The following is a 27,270-nucleotide window of genomic DNA, read 5'->3' on the forward strand; positions in this document are numbered from 1 at the left end:
GCTGTTCAGCTAAAATGATCTCCAATGCCTTAAAATGGAGAGCAAAACCAGAGAGACGTGGAAGAAAACGGAAGACAACCATCAAAATGGATAGAAGAATAACCAGAATGGCAAAGGCTCAGCCAATGATCACCTCCAGGATGATTAAAGACAGTCTGGAGTTACCTGTAAGTACTGTGACAGTTAGAAGACGTCTGTGTGAAGCTAATCTATTTTCAAGAATCCCCGCAAAGTCCCTCTGTTAAAAAAAAGGCATGTGCAGAAGAGGTTACAATTTGCCAAAGAACACATCAACTGGCCTAAAGAGAAATGGAGGAACATTTTGTGGACTGATGAGAGTAAAATTGTTCTTTTTGGGTCCAAGGGCCACAGGCAGTTTGTGAGACGACCCCCAAACTCTGAATTCAAGCCACAGTACACAGTGAAGACAGTGAAGCATGGAGCATGATATGAGCATGTTTCTCCTACTATGGTGTTGGGCCTATTTATCGCATACCAGGGATCATGGATCAGTTTGCATATGTTAAAATACTTGAAGAGGTCATGTTGCCCTATGCTGAAGAGGACATGCCCTTGAAATGGTTGTTTCAACAAGACAATGACCCAAAACACACTAGTAAACGGGCAGAGTCTTGGTTCCAAACCAACAAAATTAATGTTATGGAGTGGCCAGCCCAATATCCAGACCTTAATCCAATTGAGAACTTGTGGGGTGATATCAAAAATGCTGTTTCTGAAGCAAAACCAAGAAATGTGAATGAATTGTGGAATGTTGTTAAAGAATCATGGAGTGGAATAACATCTGAGAGGTGCCACAAGTTGGTTGACTCCATGCCACACAGATGTCAAGCAGTTTTAAAAAACTGTGGTCATACAACTAAATATTAGTTTAGTGATTCACAGGATTGCTAAATCCCAGAAAAAAAAATGTTTGTACAAAATAGTTTTGAGTTTGTACAGTCAAAGGTAGACACTGCTATTTTTTTGAACACACCCCTTTCGACTAATACCCCAATTGCACAGCCTTAAGAGGGTGCATATCATGAATGCTGGGTCTTGTTTGTTTTCTGAGAATCTACTGAACCTACTGGTAACTTGTTTGCCACGTAGCAATAAAAAATATACTAAAAACCTTGATTATTCTGGTTAGTCACATTGTTCTGCTATTATTTTGAACAATACTTTATATATATATATATATATATATATATACACCACAGTGTATTTTCATTGTCTCTTGTCGGTTATTAAATGTTGATGTGTTGTATGGTATGTTTCATGTCATGCCATACCTTGTATTTTAGTTTATGTTTTTGATGTATTTTAAAGTTTTAGTCTGCCCACAGATCCTGTCCACTTATCTTGTTTGGACAACATTGTTACAATTACTTCTTAAAACTGTACTACAGTAAATGGGTGATTTCTTTGTTGATCTTCAGATCAGTGTGCAGTGATGGTGAAACATCATAGTGGAGCTGTGACAGCAGTTATGAACATGAGTTTGTTTGTGCTTCTTCTGCTGTCAGGTTGGTGTCATCATTTCAATCTGTTTTCACAAGTATATGTGTGCACAAGCGTTTATTTAAACATGTTTATTTTAACAGGACTTCTGTGCAGTGCTTCTGGTCTTTGTCGAAGTTATGAGTACGTAAACATAAGTATGACATGGACAGATGCTCAGAGTTACTGTAGAGAGAGATACACTGATCTGGTTACTGTAGACTCGATAGAAGATGTGAACATTATTGTAAATACAGTGAATGATGGGTACAGTGGATCAGTGTGGATTGGACTGCAGAGGGCGACACAGAGTCACTGGGGTTGGTCTTTGGGAAATGATACTGTTACACAGGACAGTGGCTGGAGTCCAGGACAGTCGGATGATTTTGCATGTGCCTATTTTGCTCATGGATTTTTGTACACTGAATTATGCTCAACAGAATTGTACTTTGTGTGCTATGATGGTGAGTATTTAGATTACTAACTGTGTAAAATGTAGTTTTGCTGAAATGAAGAGTTAAGACATGATTCTGGTTTTGCATCTTTCAATAGAAAGTACTGGATATATCTGGATACAGACTACTAAAACCTGGAGAGATGCTCAGAGCTATTGCAGACAGCATTATACTGATCTGGCCACCATCAGCAGTGATGAGGAGCAGAGTCGACTATATACAATTGTTGGATATGGGCCATGGGTCTGGATCGGTCTGTTCTTGGACTCTTGGCAGTGGTCTGACCAGTGGAACCTCTTCTTCAGATACTGGGCAACAGGGTACACATCACAGACTACAGGATCTGGTGACTGTGTTGCCATGTCAATAACTGACTCTGGGAAATGGGTTCAGTATAGCTGTACCCAACAGCAGCATTTTATATGCTATGGAGGTACATTTATTTAACAAATAAAATGTCTTTCTACTAAACTGGTATACTGAATTCATGAATTTTTGATATAAATTAATGCATTTTGTTATTCCATCTGCCTTTAGGTGTTAAAAAACAGATTGTCAGGTTAAACTTGTCCTGTGATGGAAAATGCAGTTTGACTGATACTTCACTACAGACGGCCATTCTGAATGAGGTTTGTCTCTTTCTTAAGTAATATGATCAGGTTCTCTTAGATATCACAAATGCAAACCAATCAGTTCAAAACAGACAATATCCATAAAGAGTATTAGAACTTATATTCAGGCTGCTTTTCATGAATATGATTTTAATATATTATAATATAATACAATACAATACAATTTAATATTAATATAATCTTAATTAATATAATAAAGCAGTTAATAATTTTCCACAAAAGAACATGTAAACACCCCTATAGTAGAGGGTTGGGACCTGTTCTTCGTACGTTGCTTATAACATATGAGATCAAATGACACATCCAAGATTATATCACCATGCTAATCATGATCTGGATAATTTGTTTTTAAGATATCTGCTGTTGATGATTGGTATGGCAGGATTGAATTATCTGATATGAAAAGAGTGACTATGTTGATCAGTAATGCTGTGATTGAGTGGTTGTTACAATAGCCAAATAACACGCCCAAGTTTTCAACCCCTGCAGAACAAGAACTGCAAGAACTTTATTCATAAAATTGCTCTACATGATGTAAAGAACATTCTGTGAAAATATAACATTTGATATATTTAATATTGACTGAGAAAGATCGTCAAAGATTTAAAATCAATGTTTGAAATCAAACTTTGATACTCCTAAAGTGCTTTAAATCTCTTTTAAAAATAATAAAATGTTTTCTGTTTATAACGGCAACAACAACAATCCTGGCAGAAGTTATGTCTCTTGGGTTTAAAATAAACTGATTGATTGTACAGAATAAGATCATCTCTGGAACAGCTGCTCTTCCTTAAAATCACAGCCAATGCAACATTTTTATTACAGATAAATGAACAGTTGAGATGGTGTTTTGCTGTTTTGTGCAGTTGTAAATAATATACCAACACTTTTAGCAGTTTCCAAGCATTTGGTAAATTAAGCACGTGAAGTGAATTTTTAATGTTAAATAAAAAAATCGCTAAAAGATTCATCACTAGGATTCTGTCATGAACGAGAGAGGGGCAAAAATAAATAAGTCATCCAGGTACACAAAGACAAAGTGGTTAAGCATGTCACCTAAAACAGCATTAACAAGGCCCCTGAAAACTGTGGGAGCATTTGTGAGTCCAAACGGCAAGACCAAATATTCAAAGTGCCTCATGGGAGTGTTAAAATATAAAATTATGTATTTTATTTGGATGAATTTGTCTGTCTTTTATCAGACTTACCAATTGTTACAATTTGTGCTGGTCAATTATAAACAATAGGTAAAATTAAACCGACTGGAGGCTACCCTAATAGATGTAATCTCGCTCCAAACTTTTGGGTATAACCTGAGAACCCTGCTTACTTATGGAAATGACCAACACAATCTCATGGCGATAATTATCAATTTTACAAGGTAGCTAATTTGTATTAATTTGTATAATCCTGTATGTTTAGTATGATCAAGGGTTGGGGACATGTTTTAGTGACTCTCTCCCTGTGATTTCTGAAACTATTTCATAATGGTAATTTAAATGTCCTTTGTTGTGATTATGCTGTTACAGAGGTGTTCAACACATTTTAAAAATATTGAAAAAAACAAATGTATCACTTAACAAAAATGATAAAAATATCTATTTAAAATAGCTTTTAATAAAGTTTTTGGTTATGGCTGACAAAAATATTTATCTGCCAATGCAAAAATTTCATTAGTTTACAGCAAATGTCAGTTTACAGATGATTGCACAGATTTAACTTCCATTATTGTTATGCATTTAAATTTTTTAAATTAACCTACCATAAATAAAAAAATAAATATCATTACTATTTTTAATCATCATTTTAAGACTATATTTAATGTGTAACTTAATTGTGTCCTAATAGTTTCCTTTGATTTGTTTTATGGCTGGTCTTCAGATGCATATAAAGCTAAAGCGCGTCGGACTGAAGAACGCACAGATAAGCTGGAAAATGGATGAAGATGGAGAGGTGTTTCATCTGAACCAACCGACAGTGAAGTCAAGTACTCCATGTGATATGAGCCAAGAATCCACTTAAATATACCATGTTTATTATCATTATTATCGTTATATTCTCAGAAATTTAGTCACCAGGAACGGTGAAATATTCCTTCCATTTTCAGGGCATTCTCAGCCATCTGTGCAATATACAGCACTCTGTTAAATTGATTATTCATTTAAAGGCAGAGTGCACAATTTTTGAAAGCCAATGTTAATATTTGAAATCACCTAAACAAACACGCCCCTACCCCAATAAAATCTAGACCTTCTTTTCATAGACCCGCCCCACACATACGCAACCCCGGCAAGGATGTCGGTTAGTAGACACGCCCTTTACTGCTAATTGGCTAAAAGTGTGTTTTGGTAGTTGGCCCGACTCCCTTTTCCATATCGTTTTTCAAACATGTGCACTCCGCCTTTAAACTAATAATGTACATATTTACATGGTAAAATCAGCATACAATTATTTATAATTAATTCTTGTAAAATAGCATGGACTAGCCATTGTAAAAAATAACATTTAGAGTAGCAATTTTACAAAAGCTGTTTGTTCATTGAAAACAAGTGACTTGCCTCTAAATCTCTCTGTATGTCTTCTGAAATAATAATGATCAGAGGTGTATAATACTTAAGTATTTTAGTTACATTTTCCAAGCATCTGTGCTTTATTAGAGTGTTTGTCTTGAGAAAAAATTTACTTTTCGTTACTAAAAAATGTTCACTACATTCTAAAGCATAGAATCATACTGTGTATTCATTATATATTGCATATAAAAATTGATTTAATGCATAATAACATAAAAATTGTGTACTTTTCCTTTCTTGAGTAAAAGTACAAAAATAATTTTTACTTAAGTAAAAGTAAAAAAAATACTAGATGTTTAATGTGCTTAAATATTAAACTTTACATTCTGAAATGTTTTGTGTTTAAAAAGTATGAAAGTATTGTGTTATTTCATATGAGCTCTGTCAAAATAATCATTATCATATATATACATATCAAAGGCAAACACAAACACCAAAGAACTCTTGAAATTCCACACATTGACTGGCAATAGAAAATAAAAGTCCTCTGTGGAAGGGAAACACAACCCTGTTAGTGTCTGGCACAAAGCCTAAGAGACTGTGTGTGTAGCATGTAATGTGAGACCGTTATTTAAAAATTAAGTTACCAAATGTACAGTCCAGTAAGTGCACCACTTAAATGCATACCTGTCAACATTTGGATTAGAAATTCTCGGAGATCTTTTTTTTGGGGGGGGGGGTGCAAAAAGTGACAGTCTGCATTTGTTTTTATAGCACTAAAATTATATTGTGTAAACATCTGTAAACTCTCGTTACGTATCACCATTCATTGCTAAATTGAGATATTGCCAGCTATTAAAAGTTTGCCTCCAGTTGCCAACTCTCTTTTAAAATAATGTTACAATGATCTAGCAAAACCAGAAACAACAGTTAAGTCTTACTTGTGAAAGGTAATTCACCAGGACTCATTTTGAGATGTGTGAAGGTTTGTACACCTCCAAACTGCACACGACGGAGCCACAGAGGCATTTACCTCTAGTTGCTAGGAAATTAATAGAAAAGTTGCCACCACTAATATGGCAGTGCCGTTAAACCACAGTCCAGCCAGCAAACACGCAGTCTAGTTATTCAACTTCCCTCGTCTACCTGTGCATATATCCACAGCGCAACCGAGTTGTAGGTTGCCAGGTTGAGGTAAAAAATGGGTTTAAATTGTATGATATGTCTATTGTGTGAGTAGGATGCGTTTCATACAATATCTGGCAACTGGACAACCTTGGAATAATATATTGATGTGATTATTCATTAAACAAGGTAAGGTAGTTTAAATTATGGGAGTTTTTGGGGAGAAATTACAAAACGGGAGGGGGGCAATAGATACAGCAGACTCCTGGGAATAATGGGAGTGTTGACAGGTATGCTTAAAGGGGGGTTTAATAGTATTTTATATGTTCAATGGCAGCCATAAAGTAATAATAAAACCCAAAGAAGACCAGCTGCATACTATAATCGTAAAGGAAGGCACTCTATAGTGTTGCAGGCGGTTGTGGATCACAACCTTTGGTAAGTAGTAGCAAGAAAAAGTTGTTATTGCTTACACTTGTGCTATGCATTAGATTTGAGTAGACTAACATAGCTATGTTTATAGTGTTATAACAGGAAGATCGGTCTGGCGTTTTTCCGTTGAGGAGCTACTATGCGAGTACCAAAACTGGCAGACGAATCAAATTGTGAGGGCGGGCTTTATACAATGATGGACAGATGATCAACACAACCACGTCACCAAAGAGTGCGTGTGTTCAATCTGTTTACAATGAAATGGCTGCCGCTGTAGCATTCAGATGTGTGGAATCTGACATTGAGTCTGTTCTAAAAGATATCGACAGAGCATTGAATTAAAAAGAGGAACAGAGAAACGCGATCAAGGCATTTGTTTATGTTGTTGCCGTCCTTCCTACGGGATTCGGCAAAAGTTGGTCGCACTTATGGAGGACAAAGTTAAAGAAGCAACTGAAATGGGTATCACCGCGATGCAACTCGGCGTGCACGACGAGATGGATATAATTAGTGGTCGTTGCCAGCTTCTTTTTGGAAGCCCGGAAGCGTGACTGCTGAATAAGTGGCGGGACATGCTAGGCTCCGATATTTTTCAAGCCAACTGTTAGGGATGACACAAGACTGGAATCCCAGCGCAGAGGTTTTTATTCAAAAGGTATGTATAAGAGAATGACACAAATGTAATCAGATGCAATATGTATAGTAGAAAACACTAGGTGGATCAGAATATGTATATTAGAGAACTCTCTGTGTCCGTGTGTGAAGAAGAGGAGGAGAGATGACACTAGCGAGGCGGGCCCCAGCGATCTCCTCTAGTAGCTCACTATGTGGGAAACACAGCCGGGCTGTCAGACATCCACAGAACTCAGTAAATACTGAGATGAAGTCCTGGCGGGCACGGAGAGAGAATCCTGGCGGGGCACAGAGAGAGAGAGAAGCGGTCAGAGTCTTCAGCAGAATTACGCGCTGGACAGCGCACTGCGGCAGTCAGAGTCTTCAGCAGAATTACGCGCTGGATAGCGCACTGCGGCTGGACAGCGCAAGGTGTTGAATAGCACTCGGAGAGTTCACTGACTGAGAGTACACAAACACTTGACTGTTGCCACACCAGTCGGGAGAGATTGACAGCGGGGCGGGGAATCTAAAGGGGCAAAGGCAGCAGAGAGCATGGTGAATAATCCAAAATATTAAACTAGACACGACAAGAACTAGACAGAGCTAGTGGCATGAACACACTAAGACGAACTTGCAAAGAACAAAGGAAACGAGGGGAATTTAAATCAAACCGGATTGGGCAATAATAAGGATCAGGTGTGGGACGCCGGTGAGAAGAGTCAGAGGTAATGAGATCACCAGGTGGAAGGCGCGCACGTGTGGAGCTGTCAAAACAAAAACACAACACAAGTGAAACAAAGACAAAGCAGCCAATAAAACCGAAATCATGACACCAACGTAATGGGTAGCTATCGTCGTGGATGAAGTTCACCTAACGTACAAATGGTAAGAGATAGTCTTACTGTATGACTTGGTAAATACTTAATGTTGTAATATAAATTAGATGTTGTAAACATAGTAGGTGTTGATGTACCTTCGCTAACTCAGACTTAGTATAATTACAATGATGTTAGTATCTTTGTAGCAAAATTACTAGCAGTTCGGTTAGGCTGCAAAAGACGACATTTCAACATACGTCACACACTCCGTTACTCGGATTGGTCATAGGTCTATCCGATTGAGTGGAGAGGCATTTTTCGGTTGAGACACGCCTCATAATTTTAGCTCAATGGAGCGGTATCAGACTCAAATTCTGACTAGAATTGAGTATGACAACGTCAGGCTAGCGTTTAGCACAAACTGGGCTAAAATATTATATGAGCTACATGTATGTACATGTTTGTATTTATGAGTGAAAAATGTTTATGCGTGTTTTAAAAAAAAGTGAAAATAATCCTGCTTACTCATTCACATAAAACAATATATTGACTTAGAAATCGTAAGACACTTTTTGTTTAGAGGGGCCGTTTGCAAGAAGGATTGATTGACAGCTAGCAAACAAAGGCTGCATAATGAGCTGCATAATGAGGCAGGAGGGAACTACAGTAAAGAATGTGAGGACAAATAAATGTATACATGTTTGTTTGAGGTTTATTAAGAAGTTAACAATATAATCAAAATAGAAATAAAGGTCATTAGGACATTTTCAGTTTATTTGGGAACACACCCTATTCAAAAACTTAACTTGTATAAGAAACTGATAAACAACAGAGCTGTAAACTTCTTGTGGCTCATGTTACCATATAACTTTATGTCCAAAAAGTGTGAATATGTTTTTCCACTTCAGAGTTTTGTACTGATGAGAGGGATGCAGACCTGTCCCTGCTGAAAAAAACAGCATACCAGCAAGACCAGCATATGTTGTGTTTTGGTGTTGGTTTGCTAGTGAACACCAGCTAAACCAGCATCAAACCAGTATCAGCACCAGCATTAGCACCAGCTAAACCAGCAACAAACCAGCATTAGCACCAGCTAAACCAGCATTAGCACCAGCATCCCATGCTGGTCATACCAGCATATGTTGTGTTTTGGTGCTGGTATGCTGTGACCACCGGCTAAACCAGCATAGACCAGCCTAATTCCCATGCTGGTCCCTGCTGGTTTGATGCTGTTTTTTTCAGCAGGGGTAAGAGAGTTATAAACAGCTGTTAGCATAAATTGTCCACAGAAATACCCTTACATACATAACTGATGGGTAAATATCACAGCACTACATTCAGATAAACTATCATGTACATAAAAATTTTTTGCAGTGATTAGTTTTATAAAAAGTTATTTTCAGATGCCCATCCCCTTATTGTCTAGCTTGTGTTTTAAATGCGTTTCTGTAAGCATGTATGAACTTTACACATCGCATATGGCGTCCATGTGCATGAGCGTGTAAACAACGTGGAGCTCATAAAAACGGTGTCACGTGTAAAGCGCAATGTATGGAATTGCCTTGCATGTAAACAATATGGAATCATGTTACAGCAGATCCCGCAGAGCAGCATTACTCAAAGTTGCCATGAAGGATACGAAAGTGAATAACTGTGTTTAACACTGTACAGCATGTAACAATGAAATCCGCCATTACGTGAGATCACGCGTCCTCGTTTGTAAACTATGCGAAAGTTTTTCAATCCGAAGCATATTACATGATAGCAAATAAAAATGGTATAAATTAACTGTTACTTACTTCAAGTATATATCCTCCTCCAGTCCTCCATTGTTGTTCTTCTTAGGTAACGTTAAAGATAAACACTTCTCTTCCTCAATGTCCAGACATAAATGAAGATCTTCGTCATGTGTGTGTATAAAGTTTTTAATCCAAACATGCGGTAACGTCTTTAACAAACCGAAGAAGTGAAGTTTGATCAGATTTAATGTTTAAGCTGCTCTTCATGACCATGTCAACAGCGTGTACCGCCTGTGGGCGTGACCGCATTAAAGAGAATGAAGTCAGGCAGGAAAAACGGTACTCTCTTTACTTCAATGCAGATTATATAAACAGGAAATATTTGTTTTCGATTATAATTAGCTTGTTTAAAAGTAGACATTTCAGGCTTTCTTTGGATATGTGTATCATGTTTGTGTGACGAGTATTCGTGTAGTTTTAACTGATTTTTGTAACGTGTTTTGAGAGACAGCTGACGGAGACAGAAATGTCTGAATGTGCACCCTGTTTATTTTCTTTATTTGACAAAAACACAAAGATCTCTTGTTATTGTGAATGTACACTAATTTAAGAGGACCCTTCAAAGTTTCAAATGATGTAAAACACGTAAGTTTATGATTATTAATGATGGAGTTTTTTAAAGTTGATTCTGCTATGATAAGGAGAAAACACGTCAAAACACGTCGCCGCATTTTTAGACCCCTGGGGGTTAATATGTAATCAATAGGGTAATGAGAAAGCATATTTTACGTGTTGAAAGTGAGGCGATGGGGTGGGGGACGGATGCTGCAAAAAACTAATGGAAAAGAACTCTTCATGCTGATTGGTTGAATTAAATGCCACATGACTATGATCCTCCCGAACTTAAATTAATAAACTTCTTTTAAAAACTAATACATTTTACTCAACTAAGTTCATGAGGAGCATTGTCATTTAATCCAACCAATCATCATGCAGCATCCCTCCTCCAAGCCATCACCTCACTCTCTGCTTGTACATTTATCCCAGTTACAAAGGGGGAGTACCATATGTTTCCTTGGACACCATTCCAAATATGCTTTATAATCATATTACCCTATTGATTACATGTAAATGTGTGAATTAGTTTGTAAAACACATGAGATTTAGAGCAAGCAGTGGAGCAGTCTTGGCATGACCATCATTTTAAAATAAACACTACATTATTTTGCAGAAATCTATAGTGGTGGATGGAGTGACAATACCTGCTCATGTTATTGGAGATGCTGCCTACACACTTAATTAAGAAGTGCTTAATGAAAGGCTTCATAAGTCTCAAAAACCTGACACATGAACAGCAGTGGTGGCTGGTGACTTCTTTTTCGAGGTAGCATGATGCAAAGCTTTGGTTTGTCATTTCAAAATATGCATTTTCGGCACGTCATGTGAACCATGTGCATCATGCGTCTTATCAAAATAAGTGCCTGCTGCACACGCATCTAAAGGGTTTATGATAAAAGTGACGCTCACGTTTGTCAGATACTCGCTTAATCTCATGTGTAATTAGAGTTTAGTGTCAAGTTAGTGTCTAGAGTATTTTGGGGACGTGAGTGTCTCTTTTATAAATATAAAAGATAAATATCTCATAAACCCTTTCGATGCGTGTGCAGCAGGCACTTATTTTGACAAGATGCATGATGCACATGGTTCACAACAAACACATATTTTGACATGATGAGCAACACGCATGACAATCCGAACACATATTTTGAATTCGCACCACTCAGAAGAGAAGTCACCAGCCGTCACTGATGAACAGTCTAGTTTAAGATAAGCTTGAATGGCGGTTCAAAATGCCTTTGGACGCCTGAAAGGCCGTTGGGGATGTTTACTAAAGTGCAATGATGTGAACATAAATTTCATGCCTGCCATTGTTGTAGCTTGTTGCATCTTATACAATATTTGTGAACTCAGGAAAACAATGTTTTTGCCTGAATGGAACACTGACCAAATAGATTTTTTGCTGAGGCAACTGACCGAGATCACAACACAGTAATTGATGATGCACAAGCAATTCATAGGGCATTGGCAAACCTTATGTTGTCAGTTTGCATAAGGTTTGCCACTGGCAATTATGTCCAAGAAACAATCCTCAAAATGTTAGAAGATTGGGATATTGCGCCAGAGCATGTAGTTATTGTCCTAAGATATGGTGGAGCAAACATGGTAAAAGGGATGACTCTAGCTGAACTACCTCATGTAAGCTGCACTGCTTACACCCTTTAGCTTATTATCAATGATGACATATCTAGTTAGAGAGCTGTCCTGGACATTATTAGTTTTTAAAAAACTGTGCAACTTACTTTGGGCACTCTGTACTGGCCAAACAGAGGCTAAAGACCATTCAGGAGGAGCTGGGCATCCCAGTGCACACCATCATCCAAGCAGTTAAAACTCAGTGGAACTCAACACTCAAATGCTGCAGAGAATGTATGAACAGAGGCGGACACTAAATATCTATGCTGGTGAACACGGCCATATCTCCTGCTTATCTGCTACACAGTGGGACATTGTGCATTGTGTAACCTGATTGACACGCTGACTCCTTTAGAAGAAATCACAATGGAAATTAGCCATCCTGACCAGTGGCAGAGGATGCTCCAAAACATTTTAGACGTGCCCATAAAATTGCAATTTAATTCCAATTGAAATCAAAAGGGGAAAAACACAACTTAAATACGCTAGCGTCTGGTATTGCTCCCTCATCACAGTATGTAACCTGTTTTCATAATAGTGAACTACATATATGCAGATGTCATCTATCAGTTAATGTACTCACCTTTCATGTTTGTTTGTTGCTTCATGCCTTGGCCACCGAAAATTCATAAAGCTGCCGTCGGCAACTCTGGAGGATTGAGTAGTTTCCAAATGTTTACAATTTCATGTCCCTCCCCCACTACCATCGAGCAACCTCCCTTCTCGAGCTTGTCCTCTTCAGCGCGTGTGCACAATTATTATTGTGAATGCATACTTAGCAAGAATACTTAGATTACTTACATAACACTCCGAAATACAATAAATGGTTGATAAAGCACAATTACCTGTAGAGAAGAAATGTGGCAAGCTCTGCATCCAGCTTGAACCCTTTAAAATCTTGTAGATTCCTCCACCTTTCAAATGCTGGTCCAATATTTATCCTAGTTTTATTACGGTCGCTTTATATCTTTGTTTCCTTCTTTTCATTGGTTGTTTTCCTAGCTCTGGTTGTTAACCGAGGAATCTGAAGTTTATTAGTGAAAGTTCTCTTCGCCATTACGCTGCGTATAATCCAACACGCTTGCAAAATTAAGAAAATAAACATGATGCGCGTTTTGTTCTCTCTCCCTCAGTGAAGTCCTTTCTCAAACACGTCAGAAAAATAAACTGTAACTTAACGAATACTTGTCATAGAAACAAAAGATAAACCTCTACATAATGCTTGGAATGTCAGCTTTTAAATGATGTAAGTGAGATCGAAAACATATATTGTCATTCGGTGTAAACTGTATGAAAAGTAGGAGAAGTACCGTCTCTCTCTTGTTACCTGATTATCTGTAATGAGATGAGATCGCCACACCCCCGTGCCATTGAAGTGAATGAGCAGAAACATCCATATGCATGACTCGTGCCTCCTGCAATCAATGGATACGCAATTCACAATCCAGTCTCTCCATTCCTTGTTGTTTCATCCGAATGCACCAAACACTACATCTAAATCCTTATTTACTTGCGTATGTGTGTCAGTATCTCCAGACGCAAGTGTTTTCTTTGTTCTTCCGTGATGGGAACACACATACACAAACACACGAGTCAGGAAACTCGACGGGCTTTTTGGTATTCTTATAAAATATGCGAATTGCAAACAATACAATCCTTATTTAGTTGCGTCTAAGCGCATATCTCTGCACAGCAAGGATCACTCGCATGTGCACACATACTGCTTTCATGATCAACACGTGAGGTAATGGCGGCAGCTGTAAACAAACATTGATACGTTTTTACACGCTTGTTGTGTTTCTACGATAATGATTAAAAAACACAAATAAGAGTCCAGACAACGATAGGCAGTTTTTATTTTGAGCTGTTTACTGCACAAAAGTAAAACTCTCGCTGGCCAACCAAACACTACCCTGTGTTCATTTTTACGATGGCCAAAACAGTACCTTTACTATGATTACTATGGTTTTTAAAGGTATACTTGTGAAATTAATAGAAAATATTTCTATATATAAACACATTATATATATAATTTTTTGTTATAAATTCCCAAGTTAACCTTATGGTTTTACTACAGAGAAAGTTACATTTCTGTTGAACATCCCCACAAGGCAAATTATGTGGCTCATTATTCAACTCTTTTGTTCTACAGCTGTCAATCACTGATTATTCAGAAGCTTTCCCGCATCATTTTGAAGAAAAAACTCTAGACTACTAGATCATATTTTGAAAAGTCTTGGGAAAACATGTTTAGAATGAGTTTTGTGGACTTGTATCAGTGACTTAAAAATGTAGCTTTTTCAAAAACCACGCATAAACATTTTTCTCTCAAAAATACAAACATGTACATACATGTTGATAAAATTGTAGCCCAGTTTGTGCTGAACGCAGTGTTATGAGAATTTTGCCATTTATATGTTTTTAAGCAACTGAAAAAGCACAAATGTCAGTGCATGTCAAAACTTCCCCAGGGCCCTAAAAACGAAGGTTATGCAGATAACCACGGTTCTATGAGTTTCGGATGACCGCCAGAGGCGGTGCTTACAGCACATGGATGTCCATCACACGAACGTGCAGGTCGAGTATTAGTAACAACAAAGTCACCTGTGACATGGTTGACGTCATCGATGTGCCCCGGCACAAAAGAGAAGTCAACCCAGGAAGTGACCTCTTGGCTATCTTCTCGTGTTCACTCCGAATGACAGCCAAGCTCTGGCGGTCATCCGAAACTCATAGAACCGTGGTTATCTGCATAACCTTCGTTCTATTTCGTTTCTTCTGACCGCCAGAGGCGGTGCTTACAGCACATGGATGACTAGTACCTACAAAGTCATGAGGAGTGCTTACCCATCTAGAGATGCTGTGACGGGCTCGGGAGTATTACTGTTGTCAGGGGGTTATGAGGGACCACATTGACCCTGTAGAACCTTGTAAAAGTGCAGCTTGATGTCCAGGAGGCTGCTCTGCATATGTCAGAAAGGGGCACGCCTCTCAGTGATGCCCATGAAGTTGCTACACTCCTTGTGGAGTGTGCTCGGACTGGCTGAGGGTTTGGGGAGCCACTCTGCCTGTAGGCATGCTGGATAGCCTCCACTATCCACCTAGACAATCTCTGCTTGGAGAGTGCCTGACCTCTCTTTGGCCCTGTGTGGCAGATAAACAGGGCGTCACACTGGCGGAATCCCTCCGTTCTCTCGATGTATATCCTGAGGGCGCGCACCGGGCATAAAAACTCTGCCCTCAGGTCTGACCCCTCTTCCTGGGCTGACTTGAAAGCTGGCAGGCTAAGTGGCTGGTTGGTAAATGTAGAAGAGAGGGTCTTTGGAAGGAAGGAGGGGTTTGGCCATAGCGTGACTCCGCCATCTCCGGAATGCCACTGCAGGCAGTCATTGCTGACTGAGAGTGCATGCAGTTCCCCGACTCGCTTAGCTGACGTTATGGCTAGGAGAAAGGCTGTCTTCAAGGCGAGCCAGTTTATGTCTGTCGTCCTTAATGGTTTAAATGGTGCTCTGCAGAGAGCCTGCAGCACCATAGGGAGATCCCACTGGGGTACCTGGCTTCGTCGGGGGGGTCTCAATCGGAGAGTGCCCCTCAGAAAACGGGTCACCAAGACATGTGATCCTACTGTGCTCCCTTCGACTCTGCTATGCTGCGCTGAGATGGCAGCTGTGTACACCTTGATTGTGGAAGATGCAAGTCCCTTGTCAAAAAGTGTCTGAAGGAACTGCAGGATGGTTGGTAAAGGGCAGCATGTTGGCTCCTGTCCCTGTGTTCGGCACCATTCAGAAAAATGTTTCCACCTGTTTGCGTAGAGGGCATTGGTGGAGGGTGCCCGAGAGCTGTTAATGGTGCTGACCACAGCTGGTTCACAGAGGCCTAGCAAAGGGTCTGGCCCTTCAGTGGCCAAACCCATAGCTGCAGTCGAGCTGGATCCGGGTGCCAGATCTGGCCACCCATTTGTGACAGCAAGTCCTTCCTCACTGGAAGGCACCAGGGTTCTCTGTGCAGTAGCCGCAGCAACATTGGAAACCAAACTCTCCCTGGCCACCGAGGAGCGATCATTAAAGTCTCGTGGTGTTCCACTATAATCCTGTGCAGGGTGGGCAGGATTAATGGTAGAGGGGGAAATGCATAAAGCCTTCGTCTCGGCCATGCATGTGCCAGTGCGTCCTGGCCTAGAGGGCTTGGTTCGGAGAGGCTGAACCAGAGGGGGCAGTGTGTTGAGTCCTGACTGGCGAAGAGGTCCACCTCTGCCCTGCCATAATGCTCCCAGATGGTCTGTACTACCGCTGGGTGGAGTCTCCATTCCCCTGGGTCGGGGTTCTGGCGGGACAGGAGATCTGCGGCTCTGTTGGAAATGCCTGGTAAATACATAGCCCGCAGACTGGCAAGGTGTTGATTGGCCCACGGCAAGAGCTGCTGGGCTATGTTCAAGCACTGCAGGGATCTGGTGCCTCCCTGGTGGTTGATGTAGTACACCACTGTTGTATTGTCTGTCCTCACCAGTACGTGTCTGCCTGCCACTTCCGGGAGAAAGTGTTGTAGGCCAAAAAATACTGCCTGTAGTTCCAACACATTTATGTGCTGTTGCTGCTGTAGCGGACTCCAGCAGCCTCTGACTGTCCTGCACTGCCAAACTGCACCCCATCCTTCTTGGGAAGCATCTGTGGTAATGACCTCCCTCCTGGAAGGGATAGAGCCTAAGGGAACCCCCTGCATCAGGTACTCCCTCATCCCCCATGGCCGGAGGAGCTGTCGGCAGCTGTGCGTGGCCCTCACTAGTCTGTGTACATGCCGTGCAGGATGAAGGTGGCGGTTGTTCAGCCACCTTTGAAATGGGCGTAGTGTTAAAAGCCCCAGTGGGACCAGAGATGAGGCAGCAGTGAGCATGCCCATTAACTGCTGGAATGTTCTTAGCGTCAGTAACCTGCCCCTTCTGAAGCGGCCAGCCAGCTGGCGGATATTGTGAACCCTTCTCTGGGAAGGGGTTGCTCTCATTGTCCGCGAATCTAACTGTATGCCCAAGAACACTGTCTCTTGGCTGGGTACCAAAGAGCTCTTCTGGTGGTTGACCTTGAGCCCCAGCTCTGAGACATGCGCAACCACTGCGGCAGCCTCCATGCGGGCCTGAGCCTCCGACTGTGAGCAGATCAGCCAATCGTCGAGGTAGGGTAGAATCCGCATGCCCCGTGCCTGTAATGGCCCCAACGCTGCTGCTATACACCTGGTGAACACACGCGGTGCTAGCGCTATGCCAAATGGTAGGACGCAAAACTGGTATGCCTGTCCTTCGAAGGAAAACCGGAGAAACTGCCTGTGATGTGGTACAATCGGAACATGGAAATAAGCATCCTTTAGATCGATGGTTGTAAACCAGTCTCCCTCCTGAATGCTCTGGAGAACATCTACAGTGCGCAACATATGAAATTTTAGGACCTTGAGGTGGGTATTGAGAGGTCTTAGGTCTAGAATCGGTCGAAGACCGCCATCTTTCTTGGGAATTACGAAGTATGTTGAATAGAACCCACCGTCCTGTGTCTGCCTGTCGATTAATGTAATGGCCCCTTTTTCTAAGAGAGCGTTGATCTCTTGTCTTAGGGCTAGGGCCTTCCCTGGGTGGCTCACGATGGTGTCTTTGACCCCTCGGAATCTTGGCGGTCGTCGTTGAAATTGGATGCTGTAGCCCCTTGACAGAGTTGCCAACACCCAGGGGTCTGGTGTTATCGCTTTCCAGCGTTCGAGCTGCTGGCTGGAAAAACGTCCGACCGCCGGCGTTATGTTGTCACCGTCTGCCCGTCCGCCCTCTCTGGTCTCTAGAGGGGCGACGAGTCTCGGCTCTGTTATCCTGTGCAGAGCCGCGAGTCCTGGAAGTGGTAGGGCGACGAAACCCATCTGTGCGTCGTGACTCCTGACGGGTAACTGGCCACGATGCGAGTGCGGGCGGTGGCCCCCTCGAGGTTGGAGCCCTGTGTCTTAGCTGGCTCCCCCGGCGGAGACTGGCAAACTGTTGTCTTGCCTGTACTACCTGTGTGCTTCTATCCAGGGCCTGTTGTGCGGCCTGACCAAACAACTCCCCTGGGAGAACAGGGAGGGAGCGAAGGACTCTTCTGTCGGGCTCTGCCAGCGGGGACTGGGCTAGCCATATCTGGCGGCGGGCTAGGGTTAAATATGACATCAGTCTACCGAGTTCTCTGGTCATATAGGCGAGGGCCTGGAGTGACGTATCACACAGTTCCTGAGACGATGTCTGGTCCGTCCCTTGCAACGTCTCGGTAAGGGCCAGCATCAGGTGTGACATTGAATTCCCAATGCGTCCCATACGCGCTGCCGTGTCATAGCTTCTTACAATTAAGTCATCCGTGACCCGGCACTGTGCACGGGGGCAACGGGCGTCAGGTCTTAAAGCTTCATTGGGTGATAGCACTAGTGCTGCTACTGGTGGTTCTATGTTCGGCATGTTCTGAAGACCATATGTGGGTGCGTCCTGCATGGCTGCCAGTACTCTGCAGTCCCTGGGGAGATGGGAAAGCCGTCTAGGGTCCGCCCAACATCTCTGCAGCTCTTCAATATACGGGGCTGAGGGTGGCATTACCCATGTGGAGGGCTGTGTGGACCCTCTAAAAAAAGCATTTGGCTTGGGTACAGCTGCTGGTGCTGTATCCAGACCCAAACGGGCTAATGCGGCCTTTAAGACTGGCTGAACTGACGCTCGACCAGCCTCTGATGCCGCCGTTGTACTCTGACTTGTGACCTGGGAGCCAGTCTGAGAGTCATGTGAATGAGATGTGTGTGGCTCAGGTTCACCAAGCTCAAAACTCTCTGAGGCTCTGATGGATAGTTCGTCCTGCGCTTTGCCTGTTGATGATGATGATAGCGATGGCAGATCAGCTTGCCTATCTGGTGGGGTTTCAGCGAGAACGCTGCTGCCCTGTACGCTCGGTGAGGGTGGCTGCAAATTAGTGAGTAGAGCCTTAATTTGCTCAAACTCCGCGGCCATCTTATCTACCTTTAGAGCTAGGCCACCTTTCTGCTTCTTCCCTTTAGGGGCTGTGTGTGTGGCCCCGCCTTGGCGCTTGGTGGGTCTCCCGGCTAGTGCAGCCTCCTGCCCCCCTTTGCCATGGGAAGTACCGTGTTGCTGGTCCACCTGGGCTAGCCTGGCTGTCCGTACGGCTACACTTAGGCAAACACAGTTCATGCAGGCCTGTTCCGTTAACCCCTGCCTCAAATGTTCAATACCCAGGCAAGAGGGACATTCTGTGTGGCCGTCCTCTGGTTCGAGGGGGGCCTTACATCCCGCACAAGACGAATACATATGCAGCATATTGATTGCTGCTACACTTAGTCAGCTAGGCGGGACAACACCAGGCTGGTTAATTATACAATACAGTAGCCACCGGCGAGTACACCCTGGCTTTAAGTAGACTGCTGTACTGCTGCTTAAGTTAAAAAATAAAATAAAAATAATAAATAAATTAAACAAGACACTTAATAACAATGTGTAAACTATGTCAATAGATTATCTGTCAGAAATTTAGCGTTGTCTTATTTCATTGCGAAGATACGCTCTGATTTTAAACGTATACATAACAACTGAAATGGCGTGTTTGCCCGTAACTGAAAAAAACAACTGTTCACGGCGAGAACACCGTTTGGCGACACACGTTGACAGCAGCCAAATGTACAACTAAATCTTAGCTAATGACTTACCTTAGATGAACCGGAGCTGACCGTGGAAAATAGTCACCCGCGAGTCCGCGGCGAGAAACGCCGCCACGCTGGCCTCAATATTCCCTCTGAGCGAGGCCACTCAGCGCCGGTTAAAAGAATTATGGCTAGACTAACGCAGTCTCTAGGAGGGTAAACAAATTGGTTACAGCTCCAACCTCTACGGGTAGCGAAACTTCAGCGTCTTAGTCCAACTTCGATCCTGCTTCAAACGCGAGAAGATGCAAGAGGTCACTTCCTGGGTTGACTTCTCTTTTGTGCCGGGGCACATCGATGACGTCAACCATGTCACAGGTGACTTTGTTGTTACTAATACTCGACCTGCACGTTCGTGTGATGGACATCCATGTGCTGTAAGCACCGCCTCTGGCGGTCAGAAGAAACGAAATAGAACCCCTTAGACCCCAGAGGGTTAAACAGTCTAATTTATGTTGTTCTATTGGAGCATAGTGTTGATTTCAGTGAATATGGTAAAAAATATGATCAAAATAGTTGCCGACCGCAGCTTTAATGAACTTGAAAAGGCGCCAAAACGCAGAGGTAAAAAAGGGGAGGAGCTGAAGCTTGCCACTTGGCTGAATGAGGGGCTTGAAAATATGGGACAGAACCGAAGCCCAAGCTTGAGACCTTGACACCGGGTCTGTATCATAGCTAGAAATTTCACTTCAATGCACTTGACCTGATCATTAATGCATCTTAAATAAAAAACCTGTTTGCATTTAAGATGTTTTTGCACATTGTATGACATCACTAGACACTGTTTTGTGTATTGAAATAGTTATAGTCAAATGATAACTAATGCTTGTTTTCTTGTTTTGTAAGCACACTCAAAAAACTGCTTATTGCCTGAACATGATTCAATCATGGACAGTGGTCCATGTGATTGGCCCACGTTTTCTCAACATGATATTAACATGTAGTCTCTACTCAATTACTTTGTTGATAGAACATGACTGAATTAAGTTTACTTAACATTAATAAAAAATACTTTATACGTTTAGACACAACATAGACTGAATCATGTAAACCCAACCAATGTTTAACTCACTCTTTGATAACTTTTATCTAAATTTTTCAAACATTGCACACTCAAATCAGAATCAGATTCTCAAAAGTCAGAATCAAAAAACATATCATAGGATTACTCAATATAATGCCTGCAGATCAAGCAACATTCAAAAATATATTTAGTCAATTTACTCAGAAACAGAGGACCTATGAAAATGTGACCTAATGATGACCCAAGGGATTAATTGTATGGGCCATTTGCGTAAACAATAATACAGATGATTACATTAGGGCACAGTTGCAATGTAACACATCAGACTTAATATACACAAAATCTTTCAATATGAAAACTAATGACTTCTAGTCATCACTTTGAACCTGACATGTTATTTGTTGTGTGTCCAGGTGACTCAGCCTCAAATAATTTACAGTACCTCAGGGGTGTCTATATGCTAGTGGTTTAGTTTTCAATTATAAGAAAATATGAAGGATTTTGTGAAGAATAAGTTAAATGGTGCAGTGGTATAGAAAAACTCCTAAAGACTGTTTAACAAACACAATGTGTAATGCACTTCTTTATATGAAGTGTGTAGCCACAGTAAATTTGTCACATGTGTCAATGAATATCATGTTTAGATAATGCCAGCCAAACCGTGGTCTTTTTCACACACTGAAAAAAAATCTAATGAAAACCCACTCACAGACTTTCCAACACTCATTGACTAGAAAAAAAATCTAATGGGGAAAAGAAACATAACCCTGGTAGTGTCTGGTACAGGCCACAGCCTGTAATGTGTAACAGTCAACACCGGTGATGAAAACTCTGTTATGAATTAAATTGTATTACATTATATAATTTGTGTAATACAAATTTCACATTAAATGCATAACGCGACATAGACATGATGCATTTAGACTCTGAAATTAAAAGAAGATATTCTGTACATAACTTAAAAAATAAAGCATACTATGTTCAGGCAAACATATGAAAGGAATGAGCGAATACAGGTGGAAAAATGATGCTGATACCTGCAAGGACTTCAGATGACGTCAGCTCTGAAATCTAAATTTATTTTTCATTGTGTTTTGTGCATATTCTACATTATGACTTCTTTAAAGCTGCTTTGGAACAGTGTAAACTATGAAAAGTGCTATACAAATTATACATACAAATGAATGCTCTTTTGACTAGACTACACAATTTCCATAAAGTCCTAAAGTGACCTGCGACGTGCTGCAATGTGCAAATAAATTTCAATAGAAATGAGCCATGACCAACAAAACACAGATTTACACCCAAATCATAATAATGGTGAAAAATAATGCCTTATAAAGTAACACGATGACCTCTGACAAAATGCTGGATGACACACATCTAAAAGTGACAAACACAGGATCAGCATTTATGAAAGCAATAAACAATGAATATTACTGAAAATGACTGAAAATAATACAAACATGCTGCACTGTAAAAATATCCATCTATGTCAGGGGTGTCCAGACTCCAGATCTACTTTTTAAATGATAAGATCTACCTGCTAAAAAACACAGTTAATTATTTTTTATAACACTTAAAATGCATGTTAGGACTATAACTCTACATTGAATTTAGGGCTGTTACCATTACTCTATTCTTTTTGAGGAGTTTCGCTTTCGGATTGAATATGGTTTCGTTTCACGTGATAATCTCAATTGCGTGCTCGCATTTGTCCTTCGGGATTCCCTACACACATCAGGATTTATGATTGTAAATATTCAACAAGATTTACGATTCATGATTGGCGTGGCTCAGACGTTCTTTCGAGCAGGTTTGGACACACTTAACACACCTCACACGAAGGGACAATCTGATCAAATAATCTGTAGAACCATTGCGATACTCGGGACATAGCTAGGATTGTCGGAAGGAGGGTAATCAGGCCAAAATCAGCCCGATTATCTTTTGGTTGTGTACCCAGCCTAAGCAACCCAGTCTCACCCCATGTCGTCAATATTTGATGACACTTGACCATTCGTCAATATGTGACGCGGAGGGTATACCTTTCGCGTAATTTTTTGACGAACTGGGGACTTCAATACTATTACGTCCGTTGCATTCTCTTCTCCTATTTTCTTACCAATTTCGCGTCGGTTTAGGGTTAGATTTACATAATGACATCCCAACCCAAACCTAACTCTAACCCCAACGCCAGGTGACAACTGTTTCTAACCCCAACGCCAGGTGACAACTGTTTAATTTCGCGTACACTGTTTAATTTCGCGTACACTGTTTAATTTTGCGTAATCTAACCCTAAACCGACGCGAAAATGGTAAGAAAATAGGAGAAGAGAATGCAACGGACGTAATAGTATTGAAGTCCCCAGTTCGTCAAAAAATGACGCGAAAGGTATACCCTCCGCGTCACATATTGACGAATGGTCAAGTGTCGTCAAATATTGACGACATGGGGTGAGACTGTGTTAGCCTAAGTAACCGATAACATACTCCTTTGTCCCCTGTACTATTCAGCTGTTAAATAGCCATGTGGATACTTTTAAGGAAACATAATGTTTTATGTTTTATATCTATGTATATGTATGTTTTTATTGTAGTGTATGGGTCTGTTGTGTGTTTTTGACATCCGCTGTATCCAAATTGCCCGTAAGGGATTCTAATAAAGCTTGACCTTGACCTCACTTGATAGGAACATTAAACAAATTTGCCAAAGCATCTTATTAACAAATACATACAAGCAGTAGGGGATGCTTTAGTCTTGTCTAAACAGATTTGTGACACGTCACGGAAACCAGTGACGCAAGTCGTCAGCACAAGTTTCGAGAAAATGAGAAACAAAGGTTTTTTTTCAAAATTTGCGATTTTCATTTTATTGCAGAATCTGTTAGTTGAGATCACGAAGAAGCCTCTCCATGTTTGAGATAGCGGTTTTTGTATATTTAAAAGCGTACATTTTGCGGTTGAAATAGGCTTGTTTTTCCGGAGATTCTAGCGTGCAGCGGGGGGGCGTCATTGTCTGTGTGTATATTGTCTGTGTGTAGCTTGTGTTTTCGCCTCCGCCCCCAAAGGGAACAGTGTGACTACTAAATAAGGATAGTCCAAAAATGAAAATAATGTAATTAATGACCCTTATGTCGTTCTAAACTCGCAAGACCTCCGTTCATCTTCGGAACACAGTTTAAGATGTTTTAATGTTAGATTTAGTCCGAGAGCTTTCTGTCCCTTTCAGTGAATATCTATGTACGGTTTCCATGTTCAGAAAGGTAATAAAAACATCATCAAAGTAGTCCATGTGACATCATTGGGTCAGTAAGAATGTGTTGAAGCATCGAAAATACAGTTTGGTCCAAAAATAGCAAGAATTACGACTTTTTCAGCATTGTCTTCTCTTCCGGCTCGAGCGTGAAGTCACGTGACTATAGTGACGCGGCTGCCCTGTTCCTCAGACACGTTTGCAACGTTTTTTTTTTTCAAACTTATAGCGTGCATCTCCATCAGACTGTAAACAAAGCTCGGGCGCACAAAACAAAAGAAAAATAAAAGAAGCTGGGGCTGAAAAAATAACAGTCAGCTGCATCGTACGTCAGCCGCGTCACTGACTTTATGCGGCGCCGCAGTCGGATGACATCAAAGTACCCTGAGAGCTCTTCAAGAAATCTTACGGAGTAGTTTAATTTCGACTCGCTCTCGCGGTACTTTGACATCATATCTCTGTCAATTCTTGCAGCGCAGCATGAAGTCAAACACATATAAGTAACACAGAGATTGTTGAACTCTTTATATAATTGGCTACATGTTTTTTCTATCAATATTTTCCATGAAGTCATTGGTTGATGGAGGAACGAGCGATCGATTGGTAACATCTTTAAAGGACGCCACATTTTTGACGGCGCTGTTTGGATTATCTATTATACTACCTCCCTATTTTAAATACAAACTTTGAAGGCTGGTTCATGTGTTTAACGGAACGTAAATTACCGGAGTGTAATCTCATATACCCTTACATGTTACGATGTAAATAGTCCTCAGATTGTATATTATATTCTATTACCAGATGGTCATGCGAAATCCGATGTAAACAATAGACTATATATCTATATTTCACGGATTATACGCATTTGTGGACAAAAATATATTCAAATGGCCACAACTTCTCCAAATCTTATCAGATTTCCATGTGTTACACATCGTTGGAAAGCTTAGAAACTGCACTTTCAGAATCTGTGAATAACTTAAAATGCCCCAGGTCCAACTTGTGTCACTAATTTACGTGACTGGTCACATTTGACTACACAGCAAAAGGTCTGGTCCATATTGCATGTTTTTCTCACCAAGATCCGCCCATCAAAAAATAGAGACCAACTATAGTGCGAACATCCACAGTTCCTTTCATTTGTAAAATTATTTTGGCAGAAGTTGCAAGTCACTGCATGAAAATACAAAGGATTTACAGTACAAGTACACAACCAGATTTAAGGTAAGAAATATAAACTTCACATCCAGTTTATTATTAATTTGTAATCATGAATGAATGTTAAATGACAGAACTGGCAGAATATAAACACACAACACACACACAAAGACTTTCACATATTAAAAACAGACAGGCCCATGTTTTTATAGGATGTACAAAGTATAAGTATAAAATGTATATGTAGTATATTTTTGTTGTTGAAAATATTTAAATTTAAACTTCTAAAACATGAAAACAAAGTTTATTCAATGCATTCTGAATATTAATGCGTTAAAAAAGTATATTTATAAATATATTAAAATATACAAAAAATTACTCAAAAATACATAACTGAAAAATACATTTTGTAAACATAGGCCTATATATATTTAAAATGATATTTGAAGATATATTTTTGGTTGTATGTGTTTTAGTATGGCATTGCTATGCTTTTTAATTTTGTTTTCCAATTGTATTTGATAATAAAGGCTTCATCATCATTTGCTGTTATGAATATTTTTTATTTTAATGAATGGAAGCTGTGACGGTGAATGTCATAATGTGGTCTGAGTTGTCCCCTCCTAATAAACAACAAAAAAATACACGAGGTGGAACATGCTGTTCTTTAAGATACAAATATGACCAACTCTTTTTTGTTTTTCACAACTATTTCTTACATTTTGAACTATTTAATATTCCAATATCTGATCAAACTATTGGCCCAACTGCATCCAAAGAGGTCTGACCTAAGACCCAAATATCTACTGACCCCAGAACTGCACATAACTAAGAAAAAAATCTGATAATGGATTTATATTTTTTATTAAAATTTGTAAATAGTCCACCTAAAAAGATTTCCATTATTAACTAAACATTGTGTCAACATAAATCTCTATGCTGTTACTTTTCAGAGGAAAAAATTAAATAAGAAGCTCACACATTTTAGTGTAGTGAATGGTCATAGTGACTGTGTTTAACCAAATAAGTGTGCAGGTTTTTCAAGTGTGATCTGGCCAAAATCTATTTGATACTCTAATGCACACCAATGTACAATTAAAGCAATTCTAGTTACTTAAGTTATTTAATTGACTGCTGTGTTAATCTCTTGAGAGTATAACGTAATTATCCATCCACCCACCAAACCCATATATATGATGAACCAGGGCCATGATGCAGCGGTGTCCTCTCCCCTTTTTCAACTCTTATTGATAAATCAACACAGGTTTAATTCTATTCAGTTTCACAGTTGCAAAGCATATTAGCAGTTACATTGTTGCAAAAAGGTTTACAGAAATGTACACTCTAAGAAAGGATTTGTTATTTTTGTTAATAATTATGCTATTTAACACATTATTTGACATTTTGTGTGATTTTGTGTTCAAATAAATAAAATGGACAAGACATGACAATAATAACACAGAGATGTGTTGTTTTAACACAACTGTTTTAAGAGTGTAGACGGTCTAGAAAAATATGCATCTACCAATAATGCAATACCTTGTACTGTTTTTTTTTTATTGTCCTATTTAAAATTATGAGGACAATTCAACCCTATAATATATAATAAAGAGAAATGTTTTTAACAAAAATAAACACTGAATATGATGCATTTTAGATTTTAGACCTACACATCTGTACAAAAAATATAAGGCAATGCTATGTCATACAGCAAATGCCTTTACAGATGCACTAACTTACCTCATGTAACATTAACATTTAGGACAAATTAAAATGAAGTGATAAACTTAATTCCAACCACACAAAGCAGTGTTTCTCTGCCCAGTGAACGATGCTTTATTTGCAACCCTGGCTTTTATAAATGCAGTTTTGTCCTCAGACGACCCTTAACAAATCAATTTAAAAGCTAAACATAGAAAGTGTTTTGGCAATAACTAAACGTACATTTACCAACTATCAGTGTTGGGGAAGTTACTTTAAAAAAGTAGTGTTTGCTCGTTACTCGTTACTTTTTAAAAAAGTAATTCATTACTTTACTTAGTTACCGGCTTT

General features: G+C 40.2%; 1 pseudogene; it reads left to right on the forward strand.

Annotated features, from left to right (window-relative positions):
• The first annotated feature begins 1,660 nt into the window (after positions 1 to 1,660).
• Positions 1,661 to 27,270, forward strand: part of LOC141282366 (secretory phospholipase A2 receptor-like) — a 41,290-nt pseudogene continuing 15,680 nt past the window's right edge.

This window comes from Paramisgurnus dabryanus, chromosome 6 (genome assembly GCF_030506205.2).
Source record: "Paramisgurnus dabryanus chromosome 6, PD_genome_1.1, whole genome shotgun sequence".
Taxonomy (NCBI): domain Eukaryota; kingdom Metazoa; phylum Chordata; class Actinopteri; order Cypriniformes; family Cobitidae; genus Paramisgurnus; species Paramisgurnus dabryanus.